Source organism: Triturus cristatus, chromosome 4_2, assembly GCF_964204655.1.
Source record: "Triturus cristatus chromosome 4_2, aTriCri1.1, whole genome shotgun sequence".
Lineage (NCBI taxonomy): Eukaryota > Metazoa > Chordata > Amphibia > Caudata > Salamandridae > Triturus > Triturus cristatus.
In genome coordinates, this window is record NC_140586.1 from 631,467,745 (window position 1) to 631,479,779 (window position 12,035).

The 12,035-nt window shown below is 43.3% G+C and overlaps 1 protein-coding gene across 3 annotated transcripts in view; it reads left to right on the top strand.

Annotated features, from left to right (window-relative positions):
- Window positions 1–12,035, top strand: part of WLS (Wnt ligand secretion mediator) — a 271,286-nt gene that overhangs the window by 86,170 nt on the left and 173,081 nt on the right. The window lies entirely within an intron of this gene.

Sequence of the window (12,035 nt, forward strand, 5' to 3'; positions counted from 1 at the left end):
GTAATCTATCGGAGAATTCCCGGATGGTCCTATACCTAGTCTTTTTGGGTAGTTTGACTGTTTTAAAAAAAATCGGAACTTGCGAACCTGCTTCTTTTATCATTCTATGATAAAAAAACATATCAAGCAGCCCATTAGGATCTAATAAACGTGCTGCGAGATCCATAATCGCTGCCATATAATAAAAACAAATATTTGGCAATGATAAACCCCCTTGAGCGGTTCCCAACTGCAATACTGATAACTTAACGCTGGATGCTTTCTTATTCCAAACAAAATTCCTGATCAATTTCTCGGAGGAAATTGGAGTTGATCTTTAACGGAACATTTATAAAGAAAAATTAATAAGGGGAGTATTGACATTTTAATTAATGCTACACGGCCAATTAAGGTTAAAGGAAGAAGAGTCCATCTATCAAGCAAATTTTTTTATTTTATTGCGCATGAATAAATAGTTCAAGCTAATAGTTGATCAAACGGATTAGAAACATAGATACCCAAGTATCTAATCGGTTCTGTTTTTAGTGCTTGATCTGAGATTCAAAGGCAAAAAATTACAATCCGCGTTCAATACTAGGATCTCCGTTTTGTTTTGATTAATTTTATATCCACCGATCTGTTCAAATTGGCCAAATTCAAATAAAACTTGAGTAGTACGTGTCGGATTATCTCTAATGCGAATAGGTTATTAAATAAATCTTAATACGGAGCTTTAATAAGGTGGCTAGTATCCTGTATGCCCCAGGTATTGTTTTTCCAGGAAACCCATTTGAAAACTAATTTTCCTAAAGTATATCTCCCTGGGTTATCTAAAAGAGGGGTTGCGATTTATTTTTGCCGCAGTCTTCCTTGGGAATTTGGTCAAATTCGCAGAGACCCCTTAGGGCGTTGGCTCTGGGTCGTGGCCAAATTAAACGGGACGACTTTAAATTTTTTGAACTATTACGGCCCAATAGTAGATACTAAAGCCCTACTTAAAATCAGTGAGCTACTCAGAGGGGTTCCGGGAAAAATAATTCTGGGCGGGGATTTCAATTTTATTCAAGAGCTGAAAAAGACACCTCAAATAAAAAAGAACTTAAACCCCAAACAAAGAGTCTTGGAAGCCTTAAAACAGGAACATCTACTCATGGATCAATGGCGTCAACATAATCCGACTATTGCGAAATTTACCTGCTATTCTAAACAATTTCATACAGCTTCTCGGATTGATTATTTTTTATTTTTCTTATATCGCGATCTCTTAAGGTCTTAGATACCAATATGGTGCTAACCCATTTTCAGATCATTCTCTAATTTCTTTAGAATTTGAGATCCCAACTGGATAGTTCAAACCAAAGAGTGGATACTAGAGTTTTTTTTATTTAAATGAAGGCACATTCAGTTGCTAAGTCAAGAGAAAGAAGGGAAAAGATCAAACCACTCCAACAGGCTGTAGATCATGCTACTAATCTGAGAGATACTTTATCGGTGGGGAGGGGAGATGCTGTTTTACAGTTAGAAAGGGCGAAGGTAGCCTTAAAAGTTTTTTTTAATTGAGGAAATCAACAGTTCTAAAACTTTCCAACAAAGTATACGAGGAGAGTCAAATGGTGGGCAAAATGTTAGCGGGTCAAACAAAAACTAAACAAGAAAAAGCTTTAATAACAGAGATCGTTGACCCCAAGACTCAAAATATTATTAAAGATCAAGAAGGTATAGCTCAAGTATTCATGGATCACTACTCTCAGCTTTACTCCACTAAATACGAGGTAGGGGTTTATCTTATTCATAAAATCTTGATGAAGTTAATCTTCCTTTTTTACCTCCCTCGTTAGTTGATCAACTTGAGAGTGATATTCGGGATACAGAAATTTTAGATACAGTTGAATCTATAGCTGGGGTGAAAGCCTGTGGAGCAGACGGGCTCCCAATTGAATTTTACAAAATCTTTTCTAAAGAACTGACTCCTTTTCTGGTCAAATTATTTAATGTTGTTAAATCGGGAGGCATTGTCCCCCCGAGGTTTAAGGAGTCTATCATCGTCAGTTTTGTTAAAAAAGGGAAAGATCATAAAGATGTAAACTCGTACAGGCCAATCGGCCTTCTTAATGTGGATTTTGATGAAAATATGGGCCCAACGTTTTACCCCGATTGCCCAGGCTTCAATCCACCCTGACCAGTCTGGCTTTGTATCTGGGAGGTAGATGTCGTCAAATACCGGGTTTTTTATCCAGGCCCTTGATTATGTTTCTACCAACAAAATTCCAATTTTGGTTTCAATGGTCTATGCCGAAAAGGCATTCGACCTGGTAAACTGGGATGCTTTATTCCTCGGTATGCAAAAATTTGGTTTTCCAGTCCAGATCACTACTATGTTGAAAAATATTTATCAAGGTGCCCAAGCCAGGGTGCTAGTTAATGCGATAGGGACAATTAATATTAATCGAGGAACCAGACAAGGGTGTCCGATGTCCCCCATTTTGTTTACTTTTTTTTATTGAGCCCCTAGCAATAAGAATTCGTGAAAATCCTGACATCAAAGCGGCAATAGAAGGAATGGCAAAATTAAATTATTCGCTGATATAATTTTATATCTACGTCCTGATCTAATTTTGATCAAGTTTTAAGTATGTGTTTCTATAAGTGATTGTTTTAAAAGACTAAGTATGTGTACGTTTTTGTAGAAGTAAGTGTGGTGGTGTGTGTAGAACTGTATATGCAAGTAAATGGATTTTTGATTCTTTATTAGCATGAGTGACTGTGTGTGAGTAACTCTATGGATGAGTGGCATTGTGTAACAGGATGTATAGGTGTGTGAGAACATATGATTGAGTACATGTATGAGTGAGTGTATAGGACTGTTTGTGAATGAGTGGAATGAGTGGATGTGTATGTGGATCTTAGAATTACTGAATAGGTTGTTGTAACTGGTATTGGTATGTCCATTGTTTTGAAAATTTTTGTTTCTATTTTTGAATGTGTGTATCAAAGGTTTTATTAGGGGGGGAGGAGGTCTGCCACTCTATCACAAGGATGATGTCATCAGTGATGTCATTAGTGATGTCACTGACCATGTCATGAGTGATGTAATATGTGACGTCATCAGCAGTGCATTGCGGGCGCGCGAGTTATAGTTGGCTGAACTAACTATAACTGGGTAATTTCAATGGTTTTGTACGAGAGAAATGTCCAGCTAACTATAACGCCCCTGAAACCTATGTTTTTTTTCAGTGAATTTCTAAGGTTGTTTACATGCTAATTCCTAACTATAACGTGCCTGAAACCTATGGTTTTTTCTGTGAATTTCAAAGGTTTTTTTAAATGCAAATTTCTAACTATGCCTACAGAGATAGGACATGTGAAGAAAGAAGAAAAAACGCACAAAGATAAAAAAGAAATGCAGAAAGAAGCAACAGAAGTCTTCAAAGACGGAGAAAAGTGCAGGAAGAAGGATAACGTGCAGAAAGAACAAAAAAGAGCAGAAAGAAGCCTTGTTGCAAAATCATCCTGTACCCTCAACTTTTTCAGACGGATACTGGTGGTAACTGAGTCTGACTAACCAGTCCTAGAGCCAGTGGTATGTTAAAAGACACTTAGAATACAGTGAAAACACCTACATACACTAGGGAACATTATGCGTTGGGGTCCCTTTGTGATTAGCATGACCTCCTCTGTATGCCCCTAGTATATAATAGGGCAGGGGATTAAAACTACCTCTTAAAACGCGCCACAGGGCGTGTTTGCACACGTTAACTCAGTCCCCATCCCCTCCCTTCCCCACTGTGTAAACACGCCCTGTGTCCATTTTAAGTTGGGAGATTAAGTCCCCTTGAATCCTGAGGGTCCCTAGGGGCAAAATAGCCCACTAGGTACATCCAGTAAGCGCCATTGCAGAGAGGTGTAAAAGAGGGGCACGGCCTGCACCACCTCTCTGCAACACAGAGCAGTGGCGCTTACTGGAAGCACCTGGTGGGCTAGTTGGCCCCCAGGATCCCTCAGGATTGAAAGGGCATTATTTCCCCAACTTAAAACGCACCACAGGGCATGTTTGCACACGTCACCTCAGGCCCCGTCCCCTCCCTTCACCACTGTGTAAACGTGCCCTGTGGCTGTTCTAAGTTGAGAGATTAAGTCCCCTTGAATCCTAAGGGTCCCTAGGGTTAAACTAGTCCACTAGGTACCTCCAGTAAGCGCCACAGAGCTGCATTGCATAGAGGTGTAAAAAGGAACACCTGTCTGCAACGCAGCTCCCTGGCACATACTGGAGATACCTGTTGGGCTAGTTGGCCCTCAGGGACCCTCCGTATTGAAGGGGAATTAATTCCCCAACTTACAACTGGTGCGTTTGCAGAGTGCTGCAAGGAGGGGGCGTGGCCTCCGGCGCGATGCTTGTCTTTTATTTTTTTTTAAGAAGGAGGGATGTGTGGCCCCCTTCTTCTAATTTATTGGCCCTGGGGACCCCATCCTCTATGGCCTGCACCCTATTTGTATTTTTTTTGATGAAAAAAATAAATTTGGAAGGGGGCCGCGTGGCCCCCCTCCCAAGGCCTTAATCTGCCTCGGGGACCCCAACCCCCGGGTCATGGGCTGCTTTTTTTTTTTTTTTTTTTTTATTCTTTAGGAGGGGGGCTGCGTTGCCCCCCTCCTCAGGCCACTTATGGCCCCAGGGACCCCATCCCCCGGGGCCGGCCTTTGCTTTTTTTAATATTTAAAAAAAATATATATTTATAGAAACACCTAGGACATGCTGGACATACCGTGACGATTTGGGTGATATTCATTAAAAGGCGACTATGCATACAATGAATCCACGTGTGTAATGTATTTACACCGCTAGTGATGCTCTGACTTGTATGACGCCCTACCGTGCCTAATCCCGGCGCCCCCGCCGGTGGGTACTCTCCAAGTAGACACCCTTGTCGTTTATTTATACAAACATGGGTAGCTATTGACGGGCACATTTAATACACACGCACACCAAGCCACTCAAAGGGGATTCGACAAATTCAACCAAACTATGCGAGAAACCCCCCTCCCGGTTAATAAAAAAACTAATCCATCGCCAAATGTGCAATACTTTTTATTTTACTCTCTGGAAAGGAGACAAACCTCACTTGAGTCACCGTGTGCTCCTGGCTGAGCCCAATGCTGTGTTACACCCACCAGTGCCCGCAGAGTGCCACACACCTCTGTGTTGTATTTCACCAGCTAGTGCGTATGCTAGGATACTCTCTAGCCCATGTGCACTGTAACACCACCCCGTGAATGTCATGCCACACTTGCCTTCGAACGGGTTATATTGCCCCATCTAACGTGCCTTCCTCGATGCCTATGTTATAACGCACAGCGCTATGCCATACGTATTACAATCTGGGAACCATATCTTTGTCACAGTGCATATGCAACGTTATACTCCCCAGCACATATTTTATATTGCAACTTTAGAGACTAGTTGGGTTACACAACACTGCCCTGTGCATATTACACTCCAAGGCGCATATCGCATAGCACTCGCTAGTGTCTGTGCTATCTCGCGCTCTCCAATGAATCTGTCATTGCGCACAATGTATTGCATATTATATTTCACGCACCGGTTCATCTTATATCACACTTTTTGGTGCATAGTTTATACTATATCTAGTTTTCATTTTCAATCGTGCTCTCAGGACTGTTATAACGCTGCGTCCACCTACCCTTTTCACCGGAATTACATTTTGCGATGGGGGTGGAGGGTCAGGGGGTGTTTCAGCCAAGTGAGCCCGGAGTCAGTCACAAACTTCCTCTTCTTCCTGAATTAAAGTGCGATTGCTGCATACTTGTTCATATTTTAAGTAGTTCGCACAGACACACATTTTAAAAACAATAAAGTTCCTAATACCCGCCTTCTCTGAACAGTTAGCTTGCTGCCCCATCCACCTCCTCCCTATCCTCTGTTGTCTGAATCCATGGACTAGCCGCCTCCCTCCTGCCATGCATGGTCTGATGTGCTGCCACTGCCCTCCATTTAGCATGATGTACCAGTCCACTCCTCCTGCCCTCCATTGCTCAATTCTATGCCCCATCATTGACCTCCTGCTTAAACTCTGTGCTTAGCTTGCTGCCCCTATTCTCCTTCCCCCCCTGCCCTCCGATGTCTTTGTGCATGCCCCTGCACCCTCCTTCTTGCCCATCATAGCCATTGTGCTGTCACTAACCCTCCCGCTTGCCATGCATGGTCTTCTGCGCTGCCATGGCCCCTCCCACCTTCCCTGTGTGGTCAGCTAGCTGCCCCTGACCCCCTCCCAACTTCCCTCCATGGTCTGTGTGTATGCCATCATAGTCTCACTGTTGCTCTCCATGGTGTGTCTTGTTTCTAGTGCCCATCCTGCCTGACCTCCATGGTCATCTTGCTGCTCCTGCCCTGACCCCTTGCCCCCAGCCCTCTGTTTCCATGTGTAGACCCTATTCCCTCCCTCCTGGCTTGTCTGTTCCATTGTAATGCCCCTGATCTGTCCCTCCTGCCCTTTATGGTCTGTTATGCTGCAGCTTTCTGTCCTGTATGTCCTTTATGGTCAGCTAGCTACCATTGCCTCTTTCCACTCTGTTCTCTATCCATGTGCATGGTCCTGTCCCCTCCCTATTGCTTTCTATGGATTGTTGTGCTGCACTCCCGTCCCGCATGCCCTGTGTGGTGTATTGTGCTGCTGCAAACCCTGATGCCTGCCCTGTAGGGTCAGTTTGGTGCACCTCTCCATGTCCCTCCTGTCCTCTGTTATCCGAGTCCATGTCCCTACCCCAATTCCTCCTGCCTACCATGATCCAATGTATCCTACTTGTGAACATTTTGAACTTGGTAAGAGGGATATTTTGAAGAAAAACTGGGTTATTGATTTTCCCCTTAGAGTTACATTGAAAAAGAGGAGATTGTAGACCGGAGACAGATCAAATAAAGCCCATTTGAGCTCAAAAACATTGGACGTTGCCTGGCTGAAACGGGTCTGTTGGCATGTATGGTTGTACTACCACTGCCTCTTCCTTCTGCCCACAATGGTCTATTACAGGGGTCTTCAAACTGTGGGGCGCGACCCCCAGGGGGGCCGTGGAGTGATGCAAAGGGGGTCGCGCCTTCCCAGTCACACTTCTGCCCAGGCCGAAGGGCTTCAGCCCCCCCCTCCACACTTCCCCCGTCCTGTGTCTCAGCCCAGGCTGCTGCAGTGAAACTTGAGCTGCTGGGGGCTCAGCTGGGCAGTGTCGAGATTCCTATCTCTGGCACCCCTGTGTTTTTTCACAGGTCTTTAAAGACCATTTGCATTTTAACATGCCTTTGTAAACTGGTTACAGAGGCTTAGGTTTTTTTGCTGGTTCCAGTACCCCCTGGGTCCCCACTGTGCCTATTCCTTACATTTGGATTTTTCATTCACTGCCGTAGTGTGAGAATGCATTTCATGGAAAGGAATACAAAGTTGGCTTCCTGGGGGCACCGTGTGTGAAAGTTTATTGTGCTTTTGAAGCACCTGCTGCAGCGTTTCTTTCCTCGGCAATTACCAGGCCTCACATAAATGTCAAGATAACTTGTGTGATTAATTATCTTCCTGGAGAGAGATCAGAATTTTGTATAGTTGAGGTTTTGACTTAGGTGAAGTTAGTGCAGAGGGTTAATATGCCTGCTGCAAAGAACGTGTACCAAGTAGATTACAGAGTGCATATGATGTGAAGAGATCAGCAGGTTACTGCTTTCAAAAGAGACATCCTTTTGTTACTTGCAATTTATAACTTAAAGTCCTAATATAGAATAGTGAGCTATTAACTTTCATCCTAGAACAGCATGCACACTACAAAGAATACATTATTAGACCATTGATTAATGTTGCAAAAAGGGTTAATTTGGCTAGAAATCAATTCTTATTATTAAAGGAAACTCCCAACTATGCTGTTTCTTTTTCGACTCTGAGTTTGTGCTTCTCCACACCAAGCACTCTTGAACTATACTGCCTACCAGTATGGATGACATGTGACTCCTATACTTTTAGTCCTTTGGCTTATGTAACATTTCCTATACACTGATTTACACACTTATGATTGATTGTCTCTGTGTAATGTGTGTGTGATGCAAAGTGCTCGGACACCCTACACTCGTATGAGTGGCACTATATAACTAATTCAATGCATCTGAGAGTGTGGGGTTATGGAGACTTGGTCACTGTTAAAGGGTGCTAGTGAAAGAATCCGTGGTGGGGGTGGTCATTGGGGGGGCACCAACAAACATTGTCGCACAGGGCACCACCAGCACTAAAGCCGGCCCTGGGAAGTATGCACAGATAAGCGCTGAAAATACCGCTTTAGGTTACTGCTTTTTTTTTTTGTACCGACTGGGCCATCAAAATAATCTGCTGGTAACCCTAACCATAGGACTGGAAGTTTGTTGCAGGATCAGCACATTATTTATTTACTTCACCCTCGATCCCCGATTAATGCCGCAATAGTTTAACTTAGATCTGAAAGTCTACCCCCCGTCAATAACATGCTGAGTTACTTCATGGGTCTGGGAATGCACCCTGCATTCAGACAACTCATTCCTCATTCTCGCCCTTTATTGTCACGCTCACCTTGCACTCAGTGATCACTCTGCACTCAAAATGCACTTGTCCTGCTCACACTTTACCTCAATCTGCAGTCACACGAGTACACTACTCATCCTGCACTCATGTGACACTTCACTCACCTGTCCCCCTCACTACTCAATATGCAACTCACTCAAACAAGCCCATCAGTAATCATACATTCATTCATCCCATTCTGAACTTGCATCCGCACCCAAAAGGAGAGAGGACAGCAAGGGAGTGAGAGAATTTGATTGAAGAGGTCAGGGATGAGGAGAAATGTGAATTGCCGAAGAGAAGTGTGGACACGCAAGAAGTGAGTGTGATCCAAAGGTGAGGGCTTCTGTTAGAACAAAGGGGAGATGTGAAAGAGGAATGGGGGGACTGGAGAGGTGTAAGATACAAATAGACAAAAATTTGAATGAAGAGACGAGGTGAATGAGAAGTGCTGAGGGGCACGGGAGGTGACCGGGCCAGAGAGGCCATGAGATAAATGTGAGAGACTGTTAGAGATGAGGGCAGTGAAAGGACAGAATGGCAAGAGGTGATTAAAGGTGAAGTGAGAGGTTGAATGGGGAGAGTTCAGAAGTTGTAAAAAGGGGTGAAAGAAAATGACCTGCAAAGTGAGAGAAGGATCCGGGGTTAGGAGAGGAGAGAGGGATGGAAGGGAGGGGGTGAAAGGAAAGCTGCATGGGTAAACGGCTTAACTCTACACAAAACCGCCAGGGTTTTAAGGGACCCCTGCTTCTTCCGGTCAGGGCCAGGTGAGCTTCTAATGTGGCAGCACGTATTGCTGCAGAGTGGAAGGCCCTTCACAAAGGTTGACTTGAAATCTTTCTGATGATAATTGCTGTATTTTGGTTATAAATGGGTACTGATTGGGTGAAATCTTTCCTCGGCGTTACTGTGTGTAACAAATATCAAAATAATGAAGCAATGCTATCCCAAAATACGCGGCATCACATAACCTCATTTACATTTTCATCCCACGCAATTTAGTCAACAGGTTTAGACATTTTTGTCAGGAGGGGGTCCTTGCGCCTCAAAATGTTGACAGGGGGGTCTCTGCATCCAAAAGTTTGAAGACCTCTGGTCTATTATATTGCCACAGCTTCTCTTGCCAGTCCTGTATTGTTGGTTTGTTGCCCCTGCCCCCCTTTCCACTGCCCTCCATAGTCTGTGCTGCCACTGCCCTTCCTGCCTGCCCAATGTGGTCAAATTGTTGCCTCTGCACACTCCTACCTGCCTTCAATTTTCAGAATCTGTGCCCCTGGCCTCTGCCTCTCAACAGTATCCCAATGAACAACTAGATTGCTAACATTCCATATTTATTACAAAAGTGTGGAACGCCTGACGTCCTCTTCATGTAATCAAAACTGTAATGCCTAGAGAATTTCCTTTAGAAATTACATATATGAGGGTCTTATTTGCATCAAAATTATGGTTAGTGCTTTAAAAAACTAAAATAAGGACATATTTTCTGAGTTTTCAAATAGCGACAAAGAACTTTTAAATTATTTGTAATCTTAGTTTTTTTTATCCAGTTGACCACTTGATTAACTGTTGCACCTAGGGGAGAGGATGTGGTGTTACTTCCAGAGCTGCAGACTTTGCAACTGGGGAACCAGGTTGGAGTTTCTGCTTCAGCTCAACATTCTGTGATTCTGGTCAAATCACTTTATCTCCCCATGTCTACAACCAGAATGAATTTGATCTTGTGTGATGTAACCAATGCTCATGTAAAGCACTCCAATACCTGACAAGTCTGCACTATATAAAACTGCAAATGCACAAAAAATGTACTTTGCACTCTTATGTCATTGGGCTACATGTGGGCAACATCTGGGTGATATTTGTGCTGCATTTGGGCTCTTTTGTCTCTGGTGGCCATCTTGGGAGATTTATTTGTTATGAAGTTTCCTAATTTCCTCATTTACTGCAGTCTCCTCAGTAGGAAATACTTTCAGTTTTTTACTTTGATTCCATCAAGAAGGCATTCAGATGTGTCACACATTTGTCATAAATTCAGAATGTTAGCACTCTAGTTGCTCATTAGATCACTGTTGTAAAGCTACTGCTCACCAGGGAAGTCTGGTGCTGGTATTCAAAGTGCATGTTTCAGTCTACATGTCAGAATTTTTTTATGAACTAGAAGAGGATTTGAGGTCAAAATATGCCCTAATTTTCCTTTCTGCAGCACTAATCATACTTTCTGTGGCAAAATGAACCCCCTCATTTTGTTCCTTTGTAAATTAAATGTTTTAAGTGTTACCACTTTATTCCAATCAAGATGGCTTCAGGTGTGCAATACTTTTGTCATAAGTAAGACTGTTAGCGCTCTAGTTGTTAGAACACTCTGGGAAGCTGCAGTAGAACACAAAGGAATCAACTGACAGTCTCTGCCCTTGTTGGATGTACATGTTTTACTGAGAATGTCAGACTTGATTCTCACATGACTGAGAAAGATAATGTGAATTTACAGAAAATATGCTCTCAGTTTAGCTTTTATATCACCTTCCAAACCTCTGTGGGGAAAAGCATGAGAAAATAGTTTTCTCTCAAACATGATTCATGATATCACAGCAGAAGGCTTTTTTACATGGTAAAATCACCTTAGAACACACCACAATTCCTAAAATGAGTATGGTTTCATCAACAAATGATTTATAATGGAACTAAAGTCTTAAAACCTTCTATTAACTGCAATGCTTTTTAATGAGGTGCTAGCATGTATATTGGTCCCAAGATGGCTGCCAACACTGCTTGGATGAAGTGCTGACAGCCAATCAGATCTCACGATGAGATGTGTGGTTAGGCTCCGCCCAGATATGTCATTTTACATTTGATTTTCTCAGGAACTACTGAACGGCTTTACACCATTTAAGCGAAAGGCACGAGTCTGAACTGAGGACTACCTCTTTGCCAAATTTGGTGTACTTCCGTTCAGCACTTCGGGCTGTAGCTGCGTCAACAGGTCCTTGGTATATGGTATAAACTATGCACCAAAAGTGTGATATAAGATGAACCGGGCGTGAAATATAATATGCAATACATTGTGCGCAATGACAGATTCATTGGAGAGCGCGAGATAGCACAGGCACTAGCGCGTGCTATGCGATATGCGCCTTGGAGTGTAATATGCACAGGGCAGTGTTGTGTAACCTAACTAGTCTCTAAAGTTGTAATATAAAATATGTGCTGGGGAGTGTAACGTTGCATATGCACTGTGACAAAGATATGGATCCCAGATTGTAATATGTATGGCATAGCGCTGTGCGTTATAACATGGGCATCGAGGAAGGCACGTTAGATGGGGCAATATAACCCGTGCGAAGACAAGTGTGGCATGGCATATTCACGGGGTGGTGTTAGTGCACATGGGCTAGAGAGTGTCCTAGCATACGCACTAGCTGGTGGAATACAACACAGAGGTGTGAGGCACTCGGCGGGCACTGGTGGGTGTAACACAGCATT